Source organism: Pleurodeles waltl, chromosome 4_1, assembly GCF_031143425.1.
Source record: "Pleurodeles waltl isolate 20211129_DDA chromosome 4_1, aPleWal1.hap1.20221129, whole genome shotgun sequence".
Taxonomy (NCBI): domain Eukaryota; kingdom Metazoa; phylum Chordata; class Amphibia; order Caudata; family Salamandridae; genus Pleurodeles; species Pleurodeles waltl.
In genome coordinates, this window is record NC_090442.1 from 463,565,778 (window position 1) to 463,591,024 (window position 25,247).

At 50.1% G+C, this 25,247-nt stretch overlaps 1 long non-coding RNA gene across 1 annotated transcript in view; it reads right to left on the reverse strand.

Annotated features, from left to right (window-relative positions):
* The window catches only part of LOC138287843 (uncharacterized), a 76,865-nt gene extending 70,548 nt beyond the window's left edge, over positions 1-6,317 (reverse strand). The window contains exon 1 of the long non-coding RNA XR_011202293.1: positions 6,191-6,317. This is a non-coding gene — a long non-coding RNA (uncharacterized lncRNA). The remainder of the gene's footprint in view (positions 1-6,190) is intronic.
* Between the last annotated feature and the right edge of the window lie 18,930 nt (positions 6,318-25,247).

The window sequence follows — 25,247 nt, forward strand, 5'->3', positions numbered from 1 at the left end:
ATTATTTTGTCTTTGCATTCTTCCAGGGGGTTTGGGGGGTGTCACTCTGAGTTGTTGCTCTGCATTGGTGTGTAGGTAGTTGGGGGGGGGTCGCGTATGTGTGTGCCCGTAATCTTTGCTCCTCCCCCCTCCCCTGTGTCGTAGGTGCAGTACTCACCGTTGTCTTCTGCACCGGCGTTCGTGCTCCTGGTAGAGGAGCAGGTAGACAATAGCTGGTAGGATGTGTAGTTCTGGTTCCATGCTGTCCAGATTACTTGTGGAGTGTGTAGAGGTGAGCGTTTTCCCGTTCGTAGTCTGTTTCCGCCGTGTTTTTATCAGCGGGGCTCCCGCCTCGGAAAAGGTGGCGGATTGGTGAGTTGTGATAGGGTGGGCGGTACATTCTCTGCCGCCTGTCTGTTGGGGGTGACCGCCGCGCTGTTTGTTTGTCCTGCCGTGGCGGTCGGAGTGTTAAAGTGGCGGGCTGTGTTGGCGGTTTCCGCCAGGGTCCGAATTCCATTTTTTTTACCGCCTGCCTGTTGGCGGGTTGGCCGCCGCTTTAACACCGACCGCCAGAGTTGGAATGACCCCCACAATGTCTTGTATTGATGCTTTAAGAGGATCTATGGTTTTAGATTGACAATAATAGACAAATCTTTTCCACTTGTTTGAGTACCACTGTCTAGTAGTGGGTTTTCATGCTTGTTTAATGACTTCCATACATTCGGATGGGAGTTTTAAATATCCAAATTCTATGACCTCAGGAGCCAAATCGTTAAATTCGAGAGCATTGGGGTCTGGATGTCTGACTTGACCTTTGTTTTGTGTTAGCAAATCTTGTCTGTGTGGGAGTTTGGAGTGAGCTACTACAGATAGATCTACTAGTGTTGTTTACCACGGTTGACGTTCCCATGTTGGTGCTATGAGTATCATGTTGCGTGAAGTCTGACGCAACTTTTTGATTAGAAACGGAAGAAGTGGGAGAGGGGGAAAAGCATAAGCAATTATCCCTGACCAATTGATCCATAGAGCATTGCCACTGGAGAGAGGATGTGAAGTTTTGGCATTTTGTATTTTCGCTTGTTGCGAATAGATCTATGTCTGGTGTTCCCCACTTTTGAAAGTACTTTTAAAGTACTTGAGGGTGAATCTCCCATTCGTGTGTTTGTTGGTAATTTCTGCTGAGGACATCTGCCAACTGATTGTCTTTCCCTGGAATGTACTGTGCTGATAGATGAATTTGATTGTGAATTGCCCATTTCCAAATTGTTTGGGCTAGACGGGACAGTTGAGGAGTGTGTCCCTCCCTGTTTTATGAGTTAATACATTGTTGTCTTGTTGTCTGTCTTTATAAGAACATTCTTCTGTTTGAGAAGAGGTTGAAATGCTTTTAGGGCAAGAAACACAGCTAATAATTCTAAATGGTTTATGTGTAGCTCTTTCTGTTTGACATCCCATTGCCCTTGAATATTGTGATTGTTTAGGTGAGCTCCCCAACCAATCATTGATGCATCTGTCCTAATTATGGTCTGAGGCACAGGGTCTTGAAACAACCGTTCCTTTTATAAGTTGCTGCAATTCCACCACTGAAGGGACATATGTGTCTGGCGGTCTACCAACATTATATCTTGAAGTTTACTGTGTGGCTGTGACCATTGTTGTGCAAGGCACTGTTGTAAGGGCCTCATGTTTAATCTTGCATGTGGGACTATTGCTATTCAAGATGCCATCATTCCTAAGATTTTCATGACAAATCTTACAGTGTATTGTTGATTCGGTTGTATAAGTGGAATTAGATTTTGAAAAGCTTGCATCCTTTGTATATTTGGATACGCTAGAGCTAGTTGACTATTTAGAATAGCATCTAAATACGGTTGTACTTGTGCTGGTTGAAGGTGTGACTTTTGGTCGTTAATAGAAAAACTTAGCGTGTGCAGAGTTTCTATCACGTAAGGTGTATGATTTTGGCATTGTGTACGATTGCTTGATTTTATTAGCCAATCGTCTAGATATGGAAAGACATGGATGTGTTGTCTTCTTAGGTAAGATACTACTTCTGCTAAACACTTTGTGAACACTCTTAGAGCTATCATTATGCCGAAAGGTAACACCTTGAATTTGTAGTGTTTTCCTTGTATGACAAACCTGAGGTATTTTCTTTGAGCTGGATGGATGGGTATGTGGAAATACGCATCTTTGAGGTCTAGGGCTGTCATAAAGTCTTGTTTTTGTAGCAGTGGGATAACATCTTGCAGAGTTACCATGTGAAAATGTTCTGATAGGATGTACAAATTTAGGGGCCTGAGGTCTAATATTGGCCCGAGGGTGCCATCTTTTTTGGGAATTAGAAAGTATAGTGAGTAAACTCCTGTTCCTAGTTGACCCGGTCAAACTAATTCTATTGTTGCTTGAGTAGTAGAGATTGAACCTCTTGTTGTAACAGACCTGTATGTTCTGGGGTTAATTTGTGATATCTTGGTGGAATAGTTGAAGGAGTGTTTATCAATTCTAGGCAATAGTCATTGCGGATAATTGATAACACCCAGTTGTCTGTGGTGATATTCTGCCAATGTGTGTGGAACTGCTGTAGTCTTCCCCCCACAGGAGATGTGTGAAGTGGAAGGGAGTGAAGAAAATCACTGTTTTGGTTATGTTGCTGGTTGTTTAGAGGTTTGGAATTTACCTCTATTTCTAGAGTATTGTCCTCTGTATGTTCCTCTAAACTCACCTCTCTGGTACTCGGTTTGATAAGTTGGTTTTGCTTGTGAAGTTGATGCCTCGGACGATTGTGGTCTAAAACCTCCTCGAAACTGAGGCTTACGAACTGTCCCCCTATATGGTGTAGTATACAGAGCACCCATTGCCTTGGCTGTACTGGAGTCTTTTTATAATTTTTCTATTGTAGTGTCCACTTCTGGCCCAAAAAGATGTTTCTTGTCAAAAGGCATGTCTAACATAGCCTGTTGGATTTCTGGTGTAAAACAGCCATGCATGTTTTCGAATGGTAATTGCTGTATTCACGCTCCGTGCTGCTGCATCAGCCGCATCAAGGGCAGATCGTATCTGGTTGTTACTGATAGCTTGCCCTTCCTCTACTACCTGCTGTGCCCTCTTTTGGTGCTCTTTTGGGAGATGCTGTATGATATCCTGCATCTCATCCCAATGGGCTCTATCATAACGGGCTCGTAGTGCCTGGGAATTAGCTATCCTCTATTGATTTGCTGCTTGGGACGCAACTCTCTTCCCTGCAGCGTCCCATTTCCTGCTCTCTTTATCATGAGGGGGTGCATCTCCTGAAGACTGGCTATTTTCCCTCTTTCGTGCAGCAATAACCACCACTGAATCGGGAAGTACCTGATGGGTGATGTAATCAGGGTCAGAGGGTGCAGGCCTATACTTCTTCTCTATTCTAGGTGTGATTATTCTTGCTTTCACAGGCTCATTAAAACTTTGGTCTGCATGCTTTACCATGCCTGGTAGCATTGGGAGGCATTGGTACCTAGAATGTGCTGAGGATAACGTGTTAAACAAAAAATCTTTCTCTAAAGGTTCTGTGTGCATTGTTACCCCATGGAATGCTGCAGCCCTGGCTTTGACGTGATTGTATACCGTAGTATCTTCAGGTGGAGATAGTTTAGCGGGGTAGGTGTTTGGGTCGATATCTGCTATGGGATCAGGATCATAAAGGTCCCAGGGATCTACAATGTCTTCCTGGGAATCAAAATAATGTTTTGGAGAAGGCATTGGAGGAGGGCTGGTGTGAGGAGAGGTAGGTATAAGTGCGGAGAATGAGGAGGAGAAGACTGAGGAGGTACTGGCTTCTCTTTCTGGTTTGGCACTTTAGCTGGGGGCCGTGCATTGTCCAGTTCTTCTTGGAATGCCAGCTTTCTCTTTGTCCTTAGAGGAGGTGCTGTAATAATTCTCCCCGTCTCTTTATGGATGTGGATCCTAGATTGCCTCTCATCTATAACTTGTAGAATGGGCTCAATGTCCGACTCTTCCTCAGAGGTTTTATGGCTTTCTTGTACTTTTTTGGAAAGTCCTTGCTCCTCTGTATGACCTGTCTTTTTTCGGTTCCGGAGTTTGATGTTTTTTCGGTATCGAAAGTGCTGTGGAAGGTCTCGGCTCCAAAACTGTCTTTCTAATTTTCGACTCTGAAAATTGCTGTTTTTTGCTGAAGTCCGAAATGGAGCCCTTGCTATTTTTTGACGACTCCGAAGTAGTTGGAGGTGTGGCCTTTTTCGGTGCCGAACCCAAAGGTCGGTCACCAGCAGTCTTTTTTCAGCCCGAACCATGGCCTTCCGGCAGTGGTGTACCCAAGGCCTTTTGAGGTTTCTTGTGTGGGGGTACAGGGGCAGATGTTCTCACATGCTGGCCAGCTGTGATGGGTCTGTCGTCTTCGGACTCCTGCTCAGAGTCTGTGTCTCGGATAGAGACTGCTGTTTGTGCCTGCTCCTCTTCTGTGACGTCGAGATGTTCACTGCTCTTCGATGCTATTTCCAGCCTTTTTGCTCTTCGGTCTCTAAGAGCCTTTTTTGATAGAAACGATCGACAGGCCTCACAGTTTTCCTCCCGATGGTCTGGGGAAAGGCACAGGTTGCAAACCAAATGCTGGTCTGTGTATGGGTACTTGCCGTGGCACCGAGGGCAGAATTGGAATGGAGCCCGATCCATCAGGTTCTCCATGCGGTCGGCCCGAATAAGCCCAAGTTGGGCGCATGCGCCCCGAAGGTCGAACAAAGTGTTTTACGACGGTACTACTGGTTCGATGCTAGTTGGATAACACGATTGAGACAATACTGACGAAAAAAAAGGTTTTCTAAAGTTTTCCAAATCAAAATCTTGGAGTGAGAGGAAACACGTCCAAACCCGACGGCGGAAAGAAAACAATCTAACAATGGAGTCGATGACCATGCGCAATGGAACCTAAAGGAGGAGTCACTCGATCCTGTGACTCTAAAAGACTTCTTCAAAGAAAAAACAACTTGTAACACTCCGATCTCAACATCAGATGTCGGAATAGTTATGCAGAGCATGTGAATCTGCAGCTACACATGCCATCAAATATATATATATATATATATATATATATATATATATATATATATATACAAGAAAGAGTTGTCCTGAACAAAAGCGCACTCGCAACTGGTCATTATGGAATGTAACAAAGTCAGCAACTTACAGAGAATTCTTTGGCATTTTCATTATTTCAGGCCTTGTATTCACAAACATCTCTGGACACGTGTTTCTGGGTTAATCCCTTCATCAGCAGAGAACAAACATTTCCTTCCTTTTTCAAAAGCCGACTGCCTGGCTGCTCAGCAGATTCAATTGCAGGCACCTGATATCATTTGTTACATTCCATAATGTCCAGTTATATGCATACACATACATATACCTTTCATCACAACATCAGTATTTTTTTTCCCCAAGGTCTGCACATTGGACATAATTAAAAGAAACATTACACAATACAGAAAAAGCAGCTAAAAAAATTAAAGGCAATAACATTTTGAAGTTCTTGGGGCAGCCATAAAATATGACAGTGCTATGTTTGGCGTTTTTACAATAACTTGGCAGTCACATTAACCACAAATACCTTCGCCAGCCCTTTCGCAAAGTTGAACATATAAATAGTACATGATTCCATAATTAGAAAGGGAACAAATACATTCGTTAAGTGACAAATCATCCCATGACCCAGTGAGAGACCACAAAAATAAAATCCCAGTTCTCATTAAGAGAAAGAATCACCTCAATTTACGAAGGCGCAGCATTATTTAATAAGATTGTGCTTTACTTGTTACAGCTGGTTTCGCTACTAATCCATTAACGACGACTTGGAGCAGTGTTTTTTATCTGAATCAAAGCAGGCTTTAGGTCTCACTTTCTTTTCCTCAATTGCTTCAGAATACCTATGTCCATTGTAACATATCTTTATACAATGAATTTAAATGTCTCTATGAATAACTGAGATTTCTCTGAAATCTATAGGAATCAAACTTGCACCATATTTAGCTCAGGTTTTACATATTCTCCTAAAGAATTATGGAAAGTGATAACTAATTTTGAACCCCAACGAACCATCACGCCCAGTGCTTCAGAAATATTACACAATAACCACGCAACATGCACTTCCATTAAATACGGGAGGCATACACTTTTTAAGTCTTTTGAAAATAGGTACACTAATGTAATTGCTTGCACTTACTTTAAAGGATAACTCTATTCCAGGCCCAATCCTTTTCATTGCAATTTCTGTGATTTCCTTTTGAATGTTTTCTTGAGTCGTACCCTTCACATCAATATACTCACAATTGGAGCTTGCATAATGACAAGACATTGCCTGCAAAGACATTTTTTTATGTTCACATACTCATCAATGGAAGTTTGTTCCAAGGTAATACATTTTGTTATTGCACAAAGAATTGTAAAATAAGTACCATGCCAAATTAAACAAATGACATAAGTAGACCACAACTATGAACAAATTAAAAGGTTGCAACTTTGAGGTCCTAATTAACTGTATTTAAATGGTTTTAATGGTCCACATACACAGGTTTACAATAACACTCCACATTGCTAAGGATATCTTTATGTTTTTTCGGTATTCCATATAAATTTGATGACCGTCTTTTGTAGGCACCTTCAAAATATGTTTTTAATTGTGTGTCGGGTGTGAAAAACACAGCTGTACAGATGAGGTCTTAATGATGCGGAAAATAGCCACTACACAGTGCTTTAGGGGCTAAACATTGTGGCAGATGCATTTAGAACATATATAAGATGGGGTAGAAAAAGCTGAAATGGCATGCGTACCACACGTATTTTGGACTTGGGTGACTTTTTTTTTAAGCCCTCATTTGTGTAATGCACTTCCAGGCTGTAGTCCAAGTTCTTCCTCTACTGATGTTGCCCAGTTACCCGAGGAGATTGAGGATTCACAGGTAGGGAAGAAGAAGGGGCTGACTTTTGGGCACTACTTACCCATCTCCTTGTCTTATCCCCACGCCGCTATTATCATCGGACCCAGTTGAATTTATCCCTCTTCACCTGCTAACCATTTTGTCAGAAGGGCTCATAATTTCTCCGCTTTTTTTGTGTGAAATCGGCTTAGATCCATCTTACGCATATAAATCACTGAGTTCAACCACACCGCCTTTGAGGTACTGACCGGGTTAACCATTGTTTGCATATTTCTCTTCTACCCAATAGGACCTGGTAAAACAGCCGATTCTCATTGCACCTTTGGGGGACTCCCACTTCCGGAGACATCCCAAAAATAACTAATTCTGGGCTTACCTTCATACGAGTGTGAAAAACATTGTTTAGCATCTTACCAACTTCTCTCCAAAACTCCTGTATATTGGAGCAAAGCACAAACACATGGAGGTTGTCTGCTTTCAGGAAGCCACATTTCTTACAGTATATTTTCTCTGCTCCCCGTAATTGCACCAGCTTCTTTGGTGACCAAAATACTCTGTGAAGGGAAAAAAGGTGATTTCTCCCAGGATATACCGGTTTTACCACACTTTACAATGTTCTAAAGGATACTTGTTATAATTGATTGATCCATGTACTTGACATAGTGTCACCCCGTAAAACCACAGGGAGATCAAAATCTCCATCCAAGATATCCAGGAGAAGCCCATACCAGACTTCCACTTCCTTCTTCCGGTGGGGTCCATTAATCAGCGGCTCTTCCATCTCATTTGTGTCAGTTTCTTTCTCTTCCAAAGAGTGCACCCAACTTTGTAATTGATAAAAGTTTAATTTAGTACCTCACCCAATGTTTTCTTCAGAAAATCCTCCCATGAACAGTTCCCCGTTTTGGACGATCTGGCCCCATACTGTAATGCCTATCTGTCAGAGAGATAACAATAGTCTCTCATTAAGGGTATGCCAGAAGAATCCCACACCTGGGCGTATTTACTATAATAAGACAGCCTCGACTCTCACCTGATCTGTGCCCACAACCGAGCAGCTGCTTGTAAGGCTTTCAGACTCACCTTTTTGAAAAAATTTGAATCACCAAACCTTTACATACATTTTGAACAAGCACCATCCACCTCTTTTAACATGGCCCCCCAGACCTCAGCACCCTCCCTTTCAGAAAGCAGAGCCTTTACATGTTTTTAATAGGAAATCCCAAGCATATAACAGAAGATCAGGAAGTGCAATGCCCCCTTTATCGTATTTCCTCCTCAACTTCTTCTTTGCTATTTTTCGCCCCCTTAGATTCCCAAATGAATAAATCGAATTGGCCATGCAGTTTTTGAAACCAGGTCTTCTGGAATTGCAACAGAATCAATTTTAAATAAAAAGATACATTTCGGGAGGATAGAAATTTTGACCAGATTGGCTCTTCCAAACAATGTTAAAGGTAAATGAGACCAACTTAGCAAAAGCCTGTTTGTGTCTTTCATGGCCCTATTCAAATTTAATTTAGCAATTCTCCCTAAAGAGCTACAAATCTTAATTCCCAAATATTTCAGTTCTCCTTTTATCAAGTCGTGTCCTCCCTCCATATTTCATACCATCATTTCCATTTTAGACATATTCACTTCATAACCTGATACTAACTCAAATGTTGCTATAACTTGATCTCAGCTGGCTAAAGTGGTATTTAGATCTCTTTTATAAACCATCACTTCATCTGCATACAATGATAGCTTCTTCACCCAACCCCCCAGAAGTAAAAGGTTTAACCATTTGTTCTTTCCTATTCTTTTCTGCTAATAGTTCTATATACAGGTTGAATAATAGAGGGGAAAGGGGACACCCCTGTCTCATCCCTCTCGCTATCTTGAAACTCGCTGTCAAATATCCATTCAACAAAATTCTAGCTCAGGGAGTGTTATAAATTTCCTGTATTACCCTACGAAAGTTATCTTCCAGATTATAATAAGCTGTAAGGACCTCTACATATTGCCAATTCTCCCTATCGAACGCCTTAGTGGCATCCAATGTTATTACAGCCAAGGGGCCTCATTTGCAACTGCCAAATCTATGGATTCAATTAGCTCATGCATTAGATCATGTATAAATCTCCCTTTTAGAAACTCTTTCTGATCTTCTGCTATCAGGTTTCCTACAACATTACTCAACCTCTTTGTCAAAACGCTTGCAAACAGTTTATAAACATTGTTTAACAAAGAGACAGGCCTATACGACTCACACATCAAGGGGTCTTTAACTGGTTTCAAAATAAGCATTATCACAGCCTCTTCCCAGGATTTTGGGAGAGGAGCACCTTCTTGGAAAATCCCCCAAAAAACCTGGGTCAGGGCTGGGCTAATTATCTCCTCCAGAATCTGATACAACTCACTTAGTAGCCCATCAGGACCTGCCCCGTTTCCTCTCTTACTCTTACTCTTACCAATTACCTGTCGTACCTCCTCCAAGGTAATAGGCTCATTTAAACCTTCCTTTTCCCCCCCTGACAATCTTGGCATAGCCAGCCCTCCCAGCCAATCGTTCACTTGAGACTTTGTCATTGTTGATTCCTCTGCATACAAGGTCCCAAAAAAGTCTAAGAAGGCTTGCTTCACCTCTCTCATTTCCTCCATTTTCTTCCCAGTGATTTTACATTTTAGCTCTCTCACTTTATTTCTTATGTCTGCCTTGATCTTCCAGGCCAGTAACTTCCCTGCACTTTCACTGTACTCAAAGTGTGCTATCTTACTTGCCTCCCATCTACCCCTTACCCTAGCTTCCACTACTGCTCCAACAATAGCCTTCCGCTCCTGAATCTCCTTTAGAAGGGTTTTGTTTATTCTCCCTGATCCCGTTGACCTCCAAGTCTTTTTTTTTAGAAATGCAAATTCTTGCTCTGCCTTCACAACTGCCTTCCTACGTTCTCTATTTTATTGGGCTGAACGGCTGGTCAATTCCCCTCTTATGTAGGCCTTAAAGGAGTCCCATACTACATGTAGCATGTAGAGTTAAAATTATTCTCAAAAAACTCCACAGCCCTAGCTCTCAAGGTATCCACCACTTCCAGATCTTTCAGTAATGAGTGGTCTAGTATCCATCTTCAAGTACGTTATGTAGCTTTGACCCTCAACTCTAAGACCATTGTTACATGGTCAGACAGGTAGGCCGCCAAGTGTTGGACCTTCTATACATCGGCCTTAAGAGCTTGGTCCACCAGAAAGAAGTCTATCCTTGACCAATATCTATATTTCTTATTATGAAAAGTATATCCCCGTTCCCCACCCCTCCTCTCTCTCCAAATGTCAGATGGCCTCAGCTGTTTCATTAGGATCTATTATATACCTGAGATTTGAAGCAGGGGCGTGATCTGTTATTACTTGACTTATCTAATAGATTATTCATTACTACATTAAAGTCACCTGACATTAATATTGGATCGGGTGCACCTAGCAACTCAAGGCATAATTTTTGTAAGGACTCAATATCATCTATGATGGGGCCATAACAGCCTACAACTGTATACAAACTGTTTAAGATTTTAGCCTTTGCAAGTACCCATCTTCCCTTTCTATCAGCCTTGTGGTCTAATATAAAGGCTTCAATCTTCCTTTTAATAAGGATAACAACTCCTTTTGTGGGGCCTACCTGGTCCGTACAAACGAGCTGCTGCACCCATCTCTGTCCCTTAAAAATATCTAAATATTCCTTTCTTGTGAGGTGTGACTCCTGTAAGATAATGATTTGGGATAGGGCATTTCTTAAATATTGAAAGATTTTTTCCCTCCTAGACTTTACTCGAGACTCTTGACATTCATACTTTCTTAGTATCCATCCTCATTACTAATTCTACCTCCGGATCTAAAGTTACCTATTACATCAAATTGGAGCTCTCCATGCCTGCAGGACTTTTTTTTTCCCCTCAATGTGCCCCTCCTTATGCTCCCCCCACCAGTACCTGATACCCACCCTCCCTGGAGAACCCTCCCCAACTTCTGGCTGGCTATTATAGTCATTTGGTGCCCAGGGCAGGTCTACTAATGTGCTATTTCAGAAAATAGAAGAACGGGCAAAAAGAAAGAAACAAAAGATAGAAACAGAACAAAATAAGAGATGAGGCGTACCTAATAAGGCGTACCTAACCTAAACCCTTAGCAAAGGAGGAGGAAACAAGGAAAGAAAGAGAAAAAAACTCTCAATCATGACTGGACAAATCATCCACTTCGTCACGGTCTTTCAAATTACACATCTTGTTGATAAACATCACTTTCAAAGTTGCTGGGAATTTCATTTGAGCTGACCCTCCAATTTCCTAAATTCCTCCATCCTTTTCCCTAGCTCCCACTGCCCCTTAGAGATGACAGGAGAAATGTTCGATTTAATTTCAAAGGAGAAGTCTTTCCATTTCAGAGAGACATCAAGAAAGTTTATCACGGAGTTGGGAGAACCAGACGCCCAGCTAAAGTCAGGCTGCGGCTTGCACCAGGCAAGGTGCTGTGTTATGCTGTGTATGAGAACAGGAGAGGGACAGCAAAGCTGTGGGGGATGAAGGAAATAGCTAAAGCATTTGACATATTTTGAATATCTTGAACTGTACTGGATAAGTGAGACGCGGCGGTCCGGTGGCATGCCGGTCAGCCAAAGGCAGCGAGGATGGCAGAGGACGGAGGAGAACCACTGAGGGCTGTGGAGAAGGTGTTGTGAAGACGAGCATCTCAGGAAGTGAAACAGATCCGTAAAATCACTTTCCGGTTACGCTATGGGGCAGGACCAGTTGCGGCAGAGGCGGCACTGGAAACTCTGTCCTGGGGACCTTGGTCGAGTCAGGAGAAGTAATGGCCTCGGAGAACAGGTTGCCGAAGGCACCCCCTCCCTCTCTGAAAGGGGAGAATTAAGTGGGAAGGTAGTCTTAGAAAGCGGCAAACCTTGGGGCTTTAAAGGTAGGAATCGGCTGATGGGGTGAAATCAGCAAGGGTAAGCAGATATTTGCTGAGCAGCATTCTAAAGACAGTGGGGGAGCCTGTTATAACCCAGGAGCCCACCACAGCCTGGGACCAAGTTCCCTTGGGCGATGGTATTACATCAGCAGACTTCAGGAGAACACCAGAGAGAGGCCAGAGGGAAGGTAAAGGCTTCAGTACCAGGCAAGGGAAGGCTCCTATATCACATAAAGGCCCTCTGGCAAAAGCTCCCCCTCGGAAAGCGCTTAAAGCAGCACCGGTTCCTTGTAGAGGATAATTGAAGATCACCCCCCCACTTAGATCCTTTTTTTAAAGTACAGGGCAAGCCACCAGAACTTATTGTGGCACCAGTACTCTCAGCATTTAGCCTGTCTTCAATGTATCCTGGGGGGACCTAGGGTTAGATATTATGGCCCTCATTCTGACCCTGGCGGTCGGTGATAAAGCGGCGGCCAAGCCGCCAACAGGCCGGCGGTCTAAAATATGCAATTCTGACCCTGGCGGGAACCGCCAACACAGCCCGCCAACTTAACACTCCGACCGCCACAGCGGTACAAACAAACAGCGCGGCGGTTCCTGCAAACAGCCCGGCGGCAGACAAAGTACCGCCCACCCTATTACGACCCACCAATCTGCCACCTTTTCCGGGGCGGGAGCACCGCCGATAAGAACACGGCGGAAACAGACTACGAACGGGAAAACGCTCACCTCTACGCACTCCACGCGAGATTCCGGCAGTATGGAGCCAGAGTTGCAGGTCATCCCCGCACTCCTATTCCTCCTCATATACCAGGAGCACGCCCGGCGGCGCGGAAGACATCGGTGAGTACGGCACCTACGACACAGGGGAGGGAAAAGATTACCGGCACACACCCACCCACCCACACCCACTACAACACACACATCAATGCATTCCCACAGATCACTGTCACAACCCACAAACCACCCCCCTCCGAAATAATGCAAAGACCAAAAGAAGAGATCATAAACGGGCAGATATATTGAAATATGTACACCAGTAATCCCAATAAATAAATAAACTATGTACAAAATATATACAGCTACTAAATGTAGTCCAACCACTGTCCGTGGATCACAGGGGTCCTGTGCAAAGGGGCAAGGCCCAGTCCCACGACAAGAACTCCACGGAGAGAACACTGCAGGGGCATCAGAAAGAAAATAGGACAGGCACCTCAGGGGGAAGGGAAGGGGGGGCACCTCAGCCACTTGAGTACACGACGCCAGATCCACGAGGGGACTCCATGACCACTGGCCCATCCTGGGGAGAGCAAAGCCACAGTCCAAACAGTCCATACAGTGGGTGGCCTGCCCACTGGGCCATCCTGGGGAGAGCAAAGCCACAGTCCATACAGTCCATACAGTGGGTGGCCTGCCCACTGGGCCATCCTGGGGAGAGCAAAGCCACAGTCCAAACAGTCCATACAGTGGGTGGCCTGCCCACTGGGCCATCCTGGGGAGAGCAAAGCCACAGTCCATACAGTCCATACAGTGGGTGGCCTGCCCACTGGGCCATCCTGGGGAGAGCAAAGCCACAGTCCAAACAGTCCATACAGTGGGTGGCCTGCCCACTGGGCCATCCTGGGGAGAGCAAAGCCACAGTCCATACAGTCCATACAGTGGGTGGCCTGCCCACTGGGCCATCCTGGGGAGAGCAAAGCCACAGTCCATACAGTCCATACAGTGGGTGGCCTGCCCACTGGGCCATCCTGGGGAGAGCAAAGCCACAGTCCATACAGTCCATAACAGACCCCACTGCCACTGGAGGAGGCAAGTTGGCCAGAGGACATCCTGCAGCCCTGCCCGAGATAGATCCTGCCCTGCCACGTCTGCCAAAGGGCCAGCGGTTCCTGCCCTGAAGGGCCCAGTTCAGCGGTTCTTGAGACGGCGGGCCCAGTTCAGCGGTTCTTGAGACGGCGGGGCCCAGTTCAGTGCTTCTTGCCTTGAAGGGCCCAGTTCAGCGGTTCTTGAGACGGCGGGGCCCAGTTCAGCGCTTCTTGAGACGGCGGGGCCCAGTTCAGCGGTTCTTGAGACCGCGGGGCCCAGTTCAGCGGTTCTTGAGACGGCGGGGCCCAGTTCAGCGGTTCTTGAGACGGCGGGCCCAGTTCAGCGCTTCTTGAGACGGCGGGGCCCAGTTCAGCGGTTCTTGAGACGGCGGGGCCCAGTTCAGCGGTTCTTGAGACGGCGGGCCCAGTTCAGCGCTTCTTGAGACGGCGGGGCCCAGTTCCGCGCTTCTTGAGACGGCGGGGCCCAGTTCAGCGGTTCTTGCCTTGAAGGGCCCAGTTCAGCGGTTCTTGAGACGGCGGGGCCCAGTTCAGCGCTTCTTGAGACGGCGGGGCCCAGTTCAGCGCTTCTTGAGACGGCGGGGCCCAGTTCAGCGGTTCTTGAGACGGCGGGGCCCAGTTCAGCGGTTCTTGAGACGGCGGGGCCCAGTTCAGCGGTTCTTGAGACGGCGGGGCCCAGTTCAGCGCTTCTTGAGACGGCGGGGCCCAGTTCAGCGGTTCTTGAGACGGCGGGGCCCAGTTCAGCGGTTCTTGAGACGGCGGGGCCCAGTTCAGCGGTTCTTGAGACGGCGGGGCCCAGTTCAGCGCTTCTTGAGACGGCGGGGCCCAGTTCAGCGGTTCTTGCCTTGAAGGGCCCAGTTCAGCTGTTCTTGAGACGGCGGGGCCCAGTTCAGCGGTTCTTGAGACGGCGGGGCCCAGTTCAGCGGTTCTTGAGACGGCGGGGCCCAGTTCAGCGGTTCTTGAGACGGCGGGGCCCAGTTCAGCGGTTCTTGAGACGGCGGGGCCCAGTTCAGCGGTTCTTGAGACGGCGGGGCCCAGTTCAGCGGTTCTTGAGACGGCGGGGCCCAGTTCAGCGCTTCTTGAGACAGCGGGGCCCAGTTCAGCGGTTCTTGCCTTGAAGGGCCCAGTTCAGCGGTTCTTGAGACGGCGGGGCCCAGTTCAGCGCTTCTTGAGACGGCGGGGCCCAGTTCAGCGGTTCTTGAGACGGCGGGGCCCAGTTCAGCGCTTCTTGAGACGGCGGGGCCCAGTTCAGCGGTTCTTGAGACGGCGGGGCCCAGTTCAGCGGTTCTTGAGACGGCGGGGCCCAGTTCAGCGGTTCTTGAGACGGTGGGGCCCAGTTCAGCGCTTCTTGAGACGGCGGGGCCCAGTTCAGCGGTTCTTGCCTTGAAGGGCCCAGTTCAGCGGTTCTTGAGACGGCGGGGCCCAGTTCAGCGCTTCTTGAGACGGCGGGGCCCAGTTCAGCGGTTCTTGAGACGGCGGGGCCCAGTTCAGCGGTTCTTGAGACGGCGGGGCCCAGTTCAGCGGTTCTTGAGACGGCGGACGGTCTATGGCCAACTGCTAATTGCCTGGTGGTGCCCTCCTGGGCAGCGGGGATGGTGCTCCTTCACTGCCCACCTGGGCTGTGGGTGGTGGGGCCCTCCTGGCCAGCTGGGCTGGGTCCTCCCTGGGCAGCGGCTATGGGGGTGGTGGGCTCTCCCGGGGCAGCTGTGCCGGTTCCTCCCGGGGCAGCGGCTATGGGGGTTGTGGGCTCCTCCTGGGCAGCAGGCCTGCTGCCTGACCTCTCCAACTTGCTGCCCTTGCCCTCCTTAGTCGTCGGCCTGTGGCCCTTTCCTCCCTTTGGAGCTGTGGCTGGTGACTGTCTCTGGGTGGTGTCCGGGGGGGATGTAGAAGGCGGGCTCCTGCGGCGCCCCTTCCGCCTTCTGCTCCTCTTCCCAGGGGGTGGGCTGGCTGTCCCCTTGCTGCTGGGCGAAGATCCAGACATGCGGGCTGGCGGGCTCCAATACCCCTGCACCCTTGTCAAGGGGGCTGCAGGGCTGGTGGTGGCTGAGGTGCTCTTCTTACCCCGACGAGAAGGAGGGGGGGGCTCAGGGTCAGGAAAGAAGTTAGTAGTGGCGAGGAAGAGCTTCTTGGGACAATGGAGAGTGGTAGGTACAGTGGGAATGGGAGTGGAGGGAGAGGATGTGGTTGTAGGTGAGTCACGTTTGCTGTCTTTGGGTGCAGGTGCAGGAGGGATAGGCTGTCGTGAGGTGGATGGCTGTTGGGTGGGTGGGTGGCTGCGTTTGTGTGGTGTGGAAGAGGGGGTGACAGACACAGTGGGAGAGGACACAGGGGACGTGTAAATGGCAGTGGGGGTGGTGACTGCACGTGTGCGGACTGGAGTGGAGGGTGTGCTGGTGATGGAAACACTGGCTGATGGTGAGGTGAATGGAGGTGTGAGTGTAGACGTCACAGGGAGGGAGGAGGGAAACGAGGAGGTGGGGGTCACAGAGGTGGTAGTGACTGTTGGCATGTCTGCATCGGAATGTTGCGTGTGTGAATGTCTGCGTGATCTGTGGTGCTTATGTTTGGATGAGCTTCTCTTGGGTGTTGAGGTGTGTGCAGGCTGGTCTGATGGTGTGGGTGGGACAGGCAGAGGAACAGGAGACTGGGAGGAGGGAGTTAGTAGAGGCAGGCAGGAGACAGGGACAATGGCTGCCGTCAGTGCTGAGGCCAGAGCCTGGAACGATCGCTGATGGGCAGCCTGACCCGAATGAATGCCCTCCAGGTACGCATTGCTGCGATGAACCTCCCTCTCCACCCCCTGGATGGCATTCAAAAGGGTAGTCTGCCCAACAATGAGCGTTCGGAGGAGGTCAATGACCTCCTCACTGAGGGCAGCGGGGGTAACAGGGGCAGGGCCTGAGGTGCCTGGGGCGAAGGAGATGCCCGGCTTCCTGGCAGAGCGGGCACGGGGCGAACGCGGAGGGGCTGCTGGGAGGGCGGAGATGGTGCGCTGGGTGGCGGCTGTACCTGTAATGGCGGGGGGCACGGATGGTGCCACCCCCGCAAGGGAGCCCCCTTCCGAGGACGTGTCCGTGTCGCTGCAGGGTCCAGTCGTCCCCGTCGTGGAGCTCCCCTCGCCCTCCGTCTCACTGGTCCAGTCTGACTCTGTGGCATGGCCCTCCTGGGCCATGTGAGATGCAGCTCCCTCCTGCCCCGATGCCACTTCTCCTCCGCCTGATGATGCTGATGCACACAAGCACAGAAAGACAAACAAAAAGGGGGGGGGGGGAGAGAGAAATAAAGGCATATTGAGTACATGGATCTCCGGTACAGTTAGCGGACATGACAGACACAGATGCCCCCTGCACTAAGTTGCGCACTTGGGGTACGCTACGCATTCCGTGGAACATGGCCTACACGCCTAGAGTTGACAACTGCACCCATGGATGACACGGCCCAGGGATGGCTGTACTGACAAACTACTGAGGGTGGTGGCTGGGGACACAGGGGCTTACGGGGGTGCCCAGCCTACAGATATCGCCCTGGCCTAGGGGGACCCCCAGCCCTCCTCCCCCACCCAGACACCTCCACTGCGCGACAACAGAGTAGATAATGCTTGTACTCACCCCCTTGTGTCTGCTGTGCTGCCCTCACGCGCCCATCCAATTCAGGGTAGGCCACCGCCAGGATCCGGAACATCAGGGGGCTCAGTTGACGGCAGGCACCCCGCCTACGTTGGGAGGCCATCCCCAGCAGAGACTCGGCGGTCTTCTTGGTCCCGCGGCGGATGTCCTCCCACCTCTTGCGGCAGTGGGTGCCCCGTCGATGGTGGACCCCCAGGGCCCGGACTTCCTTGGCGATGGCACGCCAAATCCCGATCTTCTCATGGGCGCGGACCTATGTGACACGTAAAGGGAGGGAGAAATACCACGTTCAAGTTTCTCAGCATTTTCCTTTCCAGTGGCCCAACGCCCCCCATCCCCGCCAGGCCCCCCGCCATGTCCAACATGCCCCCCATCCCCGCCAGGCCCCCCGCCATGCCCCCCGCCATGCCCAACATGCCCCCCATCCCCGCCAGGCCCCCCGCCATGCCCCCCGCCATGCCCAACATGCCCCCCATCCCCGCCAGGCCCCCCGCCATGCCCAACATGCCCCCCATCCCCGCCAGGCCCCCCGCCATGCCCCCCGCCATGCCCAACATGCCCCCCATCCCCGCCAGGCCCCCCGCCATGCCCCCCGCCATGCCCCCGCCATGCCCAACATGCCCCCCATCCCCGCCAGGCCCCCCGCCATGCCCAACATGCCCCCCATCCCCGCCAGGCCCCCCGCCATGCCCCCCGCCATGCCCAACATGCCCCCCATCCCCGCCAGGCCCCCCGCCATGCCCCCCGCCATGCCCAACATGCCCCCCATCCCCGCCAGGCCCCCAAGCCAGCCAGTGGCCCCAAATCCATATTGAATTAAACTCACTTGTTGGTCTGGAGGACCGTAGAGTAGCGCATACTGGGGGAGGACCCCATCCACAAGTTTCTCCAACTCCTCTCCAGTGAAGGCAGGGGCCCTTTCCCCAGTCGCAGCAGCCATTGTCCCTTCCAGACCGAGGTCACAGCAACACTTGCAGTATAGGTCCTCTCCTGTGAAAGTTCAAGTCGCAAGTGGATAAGTAGATAGAAAATGGCGGTCACGTCCGCGGCGGTGCGTACCGCGGCGGTGCGTCCCGCCACCGCCGGCGCCCTTCGCCATTGGCTCCTGAAAGCCATAGGCTTCAATGTTAACCAATGCGGCTTCGCGCCGCGGTCTTCGCCCGCCGCCCGCCGCGGTGTGCCACGCCAGCGCATTGACCTCACATCCCATTGTCACACTTCACAGGTCAGACAGCCGCCATTTCCAGGGCCCACATGGCTCAATTTCAACTGCGTCACACAGGCCTAGGCCTTGCATAGCCACTCAGACACGCCATTCACTGCATAGAGAATCGTATACTGTGCTAGCTGTGAGTACGTACCTGTGGGTTGCCTGACTGTGTGCTCCATGTTGTCCTTCCTAGGCACCGTCCGCTGGGTTGGGCGAGGAGACGGATGAATCCTCCCGTGTACCGACCGCTGGTGGACCTGTCGACAATGGAAGAACGCCACATTATCCTGACCTACCGTCTTAACCGTGCCACTATCCATGAACTGTGTGCCCAGCTGGAGCCCGACCTGATGTCCCCCATCCGCCAACCCACAGGGATTCCCCCTCTGGTGCAGGTCATGTCAGTACTACATTTCTTGGCAAGTGGGTCATTTCAGACAACCGTGGGAATTGCTTCCGGGATGTCTCAGCCCATGTTTTCGAAGGTGTTATCCAGAGTGTTGTCTGCCCTGATGAAATCCGTGAGGAACTACATCATTTTCCCTGAGGTGGGCGAATTGGCTACAGTGAAGGGTGATTTCTACGCCCTTGGACATATTCCCAACGTAATTGGTGCCATTGATGGGACCCATGTGGCTTTGGTTCCCCCAAGAGACAGGGAGCAGGTGTACAGGAACAGAAAAAATTACCATTCAATGAACATCCAGGTGGTGTGTTTGGCTGACCAGTACATCTCGCATGTAAATGCCAAATTCCCAGGGTCAGTGCATGACGCCTACATCCTCAGGAATAGCAGCATCCCTTACGTGATGGAACAGCTACAGAGACACCGTGTATGGCTATTGGGGGACTCTGGGTACCCCAACCTGTCGTGGCTACTGACCCCAGTAAGGAATCCCCGGACCAGGGCAGAGGAACGGTACAATGAGGCCCATGGGCGTACTAGGAGGGTGATCGAACGCACCTTTGGCCTCCTAAAGGCCAGGTTTAGGTGCCTGCATATGACCGGTGGATCCCTAATGTACTCACCTAAGAAGGTGTGTCACATCATCGTGGCCTGCTGCATGCTTCACAACCTGGCTTTGCGCCGCCAGGTGCCTTTCCTGCAGGAGGATGGTCGAGACGGTGGTGTTGTGGCAGCGGTGGAACCTGAGGAGAGTGACGAGGAGGAAGACGACGGGGCTGAAACAGACAACAGGGACAGAATCATTGAACAGTACTTCCAATAGGACACAGGTAACATTTCAAAGAGAATTTAGTAAATGTTAACTACTCTGCAGCATCTCTGCTGCCTGTCTATTTGCCCCAGTGTATGATGACTGAGTTTTGGCTTTTCCCTCCCGATTTCAGATCTGGGGTCCCCACTACGAGTCCTGTGCTTCGTTTCCCCATGGACTACAGCTTTGTGGCAGCTGTTTGTTGACTTCACCATGTACAAGGACATATTTGCACTGTCATGTCAATTACAATCTATTGAAATCACAGCCAGACTCCTGATATTTTGGTGCAAAATAGGTGTTTATTGAAGTGCTCAAAATGGGATGGGTGGTTTCAAGTGGGTGGGGGCTATGGTGAAGGAATGTCCATGGCAGAGTCCAGAGTAACAGTCACACAGGTGCATTGTCCAGAGGCCTGTGGATAGATGGAGCATGGGCAGTTCAAGGATGGACAGGGTGACAATGTGGGACAGTGGGATGACATCAGGTGGTATCCTTTGCTGGCGGGGGTCTTGACATCCTACTCTGTCTTCTTGCGAGATCTCAGGGCCCTCTTGCGGGGTGGTTCTTCTCCTGCAGGAGGTGGGGGTCTGGTGGGCTGCTGCTGTGCGGGGGCCTCCTGTCCACTAGCGCCGGCGGAGGTGGATGGCTGTTCTTGGTCCAGGCTAGTGGCAGGGGCCCTTGGGTGTTGTTCAGTGTCCGCCCTGCTGTTTACGAGGTCCTGCAGCAGCCCTACCATGGTAACCAGGGTGGTGTTGATGGCTCTGATGTCCTCCCTGTACCCCCGATAGTGTTCCTCCTGCAGCACCTGGATCTCCTGGAACCGGGCCAGTACCGTCGCCATCGTCTCCTGGGAGCGGTTGTATGCTCCCATGATGGTGGTGAGGACCTCGTGGAGAGTGGGTTCCCTGGGCCTCTCCTCCCCCCCCTGTCGCACAGCTGCCCGCCGAGTTGCCCTGTTTCCCTGGGCCTCTGCCCCCTGGCCGGTGTGCCCACTACCACTGCCCCCAGGTCCCTGTTGTTGTTGGGGTGGTGGGTTATCCTGGGTGCCCTGTAGTGGTAGACACACCGCAGATTGACGCGCCCTGGAGACAGAGGCATGGGCCCGCTGGGTGGGAGCTGTGCTGGTGTTCCCAGAGGGGTTAGGGTCTGTAGTGGCCTGTGCCTGTGTGAGGGGAACCGACTGTCCAGAGGTCCCCGATGGTCCGGGCTGGTCATCGGTGTCCAGATCGACAGAGCTGCTGTCATCGCTGACGGCCTCTTGGGTGGGGGGTGTGGATAATTCTGGCCCCTCCGCCGCGGTGTGTTGACGGTCGGGTCCTGCAGGGGTATAGAGGTATGGTTATAGTTTCAATGTGTGGCATATGGGTGTATCTGTGGGTTCTCGTGTCCCCAAGTGCTGGCATTCGTGTGTGGGGGCTTTGGTGAGGGTGGCTTGTGGGGGGGATGTGTATATGCATTGGGCATGCTTTGGTGATGGGTGTCCATGCTTAGTGGACGCATGCAGGCCTAGGTTTTGGGATGTGTGGGTTGTGATGGTGAGACATTGGCGGGGAATAGGTGTTCTGGGGGTGGGGGTGAGGATGGTGGTGGGGGTGAGGATGGTGGTGGGGGTGAGGATGGTGGTGGGGGTGAGGGTGGGGGTGAGGATGGGGGTGGGGGTGAGGGTGGGGTTCGAGGATGGGGGTGAGGGTTGGGGTCTGATTTGGCATGCAGGTGGGGGGAAGCAGTATTGAAGCTTCAACTTACCAGTATCCATTCCTCCGCCGACTCCTGCGAGGCCGTCAGGATGCAGGATGTTCAAGACTTCCTCCTCCCATGATGTGAATTGTGGGGGTTGAGGTGGGGGTCCTCCGCCATTCTTCTGCACGGCGATGTTGTGCCTGGATACCATGGAACGCACCTTCCCCCGTAGGTCGTTCCATCGCTTCCTGATGTCTTCCCGATTTCTGGGGTGCTGTCCCACTGCGTTGACCCTGTCGACAATCCTCTGCCATAGCTCCGTCCTCCGGGCAATGCTGGTGTATTGTATCTGTGTGCCGAACAGCTGGGGCTCTACCCGAACGATTTCCTCCACCATGACCCTGAGTTCTTCGTCTGTGAAGCGGGGTTGTCTTTGGGGTGCCATGGGGTGGTGTGTATGATGTGTGGGGTGGAGTATGTGTATTTAAGTGAGTTGAGTGTGGTGGTGTGTGTTGTTTTGTGTGTGGATGGTGTGTGGGTGATGGTGTTGAGTGGCTGTGGCTGGTATGTTTTGGATGCTGGTGTCTCGCTCTTGTCTTCTTTACGAATTTTTAAGCGTAGGGGTTTGTGGGTGATGTGGGTGTGTGTTTTATATTGTATTGTGTGTGTGGGAGTGGTGTGTGTATGTGTATCAGGTGTGTGGGATTCAAATCGTCCAATGTGGCTGAGTTTTGTTCGTTTGTGTGTATTCTGACCGCGCCGGTGTGTCCCGCCAATGGAATACCGCGTTTGAATGACCGCCGCGTGGATTCGTGGGTCGTAATGGCATGGGCGTATTTCTGTTGGCGTGACGGTGGAGGTTTGGTCACCTCCACCTTTCCGCCGACCGCTGGTCTGGCGGTCTGTTGTGGCGGTCGGATTTTCGGAGGTTTGCCTTCTGCGGGTCAGAATGACCGTGGCGGGTTTCCACGACCGCGGCGGGATTATGGAGGATTTCTGACCGGCGGTAGGCGCCTTTTACCGCCGAGGTCAGAATGACCACCTATGTCTCCATTCCCCACAATGAGTATGAAAGGAACAAAGGCAGGAGAAGTCCAAATACCATTGGACCCAATTGGGTACCAGTGTCTAGCGGAGGCAACTGAGGCACTGGAGGGAGAGGCCCGAAGGATGGAGAGTAGGAACAAGGACTACGAGTTACAAGCTCTTGGCCATCCGCCTCTGTTGATTTAGGTACTGAGGTAAATTAGGCCGATCTAGCTGATGTAGAAAGAAACAGGTAAGTTAGACAACATATAGCTGAAGCGAGGAATGGGGTGGAGCAGGGTAGCTCTCTGGAACAGATTTTGCATTCACTGGCAAAAGAAGTCAGAAGTGGGATTTCTATCTCCCAAGCAAATGAAAAAGAGATACGGGGAGTATGTGAGGGGTTGGCAATCAAGTTGGATGCACTGTCTCAGAGAACACGAGCCTTGGAGGACTCTGTAGTGGAGTTAAAGGAAGTGACATCCCAGAATAGGAAAAAGGTAGACAAACTGAAGACAAAACTTAAGGAGAACCAGGACAAGCTAGAGACTTTAGAGAATAATGCTAGGAGATACAGCATAAAGATCCAGAAGGTGCAAGGAGGAAGAGAGGGGTTGGATATAAAAGCATGTGTAGTGGAGTAATTAGCCAGATGTGGAGTATGAGGAGGGGAGGTTCAGGGGGAAGCCCTCACCAAAGATATTCAAAGGGTACATCGTGATCCTTTTAGAAAAACTGCGAATAAATGTAAGCCTTGTAGGATTTTGGTAAATTTTCTTACATACTTTATCCAGGAGGAAGTTCTAAGCAAGAATTATGTGGCTTTTGTGAATTATTTCCTGCTAGGTATACCATTGAATAATACCCACAAAATTGTAGGGATTTGCAAGGCACGTATGCAGATGTGTCTGAGTTTATGGCAAGAACAAACGGGCATTGTAAGGATCTGAGTGTACTATTTGATATGGCTGTGGGGCCTTGTCATGGAGTACACTTGCAAATACAGTCTTGGATCCAGTCAGGCTCATCTACCTAACCTTAAGCTCATCCCTGGGCTGGGTAGCTGTGGCTGTGAGCAGTAAGACTTGGCTCAGGAACATAGTGTAAAGCATTTTACAGCACCAAACAACAAAATAATAAAGTCACACAGCAAGAAAGAAACTGGACACCAATTTATAAAAATAGAGTATATGTTTATACATTTTTTGATACCTTGTTCATCAAGATCTACCACAAGGTTCTGGAGATATGATTTTTTAAAGCATTAAATAACTTTTATATCAACTGCAAACAAGTACAGGCCAACTAAAAGTTTGTAAACCTATGAAAAGTTTGGAAGAGTTAGTCCAGCGACTCTGACCCAGTTTGGGTGACAAATTCTGACAGAACAGAGTTGTAGGAGGCCAGTAAGGATACTTTGGGCATTTAACTGGTCACCATAGCCTTTTTTAGTCCAGTTCAACCCTTTAGGAAGCAACAGCTATAGATTTTAAGTGAGTGGTCTTGATGCTGGAGATGCAGGATGAAAAAAAGCTCAATGATGCTCCTGAAGCTGTGCGAATGAAGAGGGAAATTCCAGGTGAATCTTTGGTGGGGCAACTCTGGCCCTGAACTTGGGGTCCCACAAAGTTCTCTTTACAATGGTTAAAGGGCAGCTGTGGCAGACATGTGATTCTTGCGACACACTGGTCAGGCTATAAAATGTTAGTGGGGGCTAGTGTCCTTCTTAGGCGACAAACCCAAGATCAGACAACACGCAGGGGTCCAGCAGACACTGGTGCAACTTTTGGCTACCTTGGTTAAGTCTCTTAAGGGGGGGGGGGGTAGCGGCAAAACGTCTACAGTGGCTATCAGCTTTGCAGTTTGGGCTCTTCTAGTTTTAATGGCCCTGGTGCTGTTCTATGGTTTCAATCGACTGACTCTTAGAGTCACTGCTTCGATCTGGAACTGGGAAAGCAACTTTTCCCCAAGCTCAGGAACCATGGACATAATCCAAACATCACTAGCCCAAAATGCAGCAGGTGCAGTCCTTCAGATGGTGCAGCCTCTCTTTGTGTGCTTTCAATGCCAGCAGAATGGTCCTTCCTTAGTCCTTTATCAAAATCCAAAGTGTAGTAAGTCCAGGATGGCAGGAATGCCCATTATATTCCTTCAAAGTGACCCAAGTGGACCAGGCGGTCACTAGCCAATGGGCTAGTAGGTCTCCTCCTCTCTGGAAGCGATGTGTAGCATGTGGCAGTCCCACAGTGTAACATTCTTACAACTCCCAAGATGTCTGGACATTTCCTCAGCTGTGAGGAGCTTGGTAGCCCACCTAGAGGTGTGGCTACCTAAGGGCTACATACCCATGGAAAACCGATTTGGGGACAGGTTTTCCCTCTCAGTCCCTGTCTCCAACTTGTCTACTGGAAGACCAGGCAGCCTGCTCAGGAGTGTTATCACCATTTGCCGTTCAAAGGAGGCTTCCCCTTTGAAACTGGCTTATTGAGCTTACACCCTGGGCAGCCATCGGGGGGAGGAGGGCACACCACACTCTGTGGCAACTGCCTAAGTTCCCAAGCCTGGGAGTCATTCATACATCTCCCCAGGTGTGCAGAAAGCTGTCTGTGTGCCACAGCATTTGTGAGGCCACTGAAATAGCTGGGGCACAGAGTGGCAACTTTTGACATTAATTTCGACTTGGCCATCAAGTTGCATTTATGCCACGATTAATTTGATGCCTTACAGTATCTAGTTAGGTAGTCCCATTCAGGAGTTAGCTAGGCCGGGGTGCCAGCCGGTAACCGTGTGGTAGCCAATGGGGGTACTAA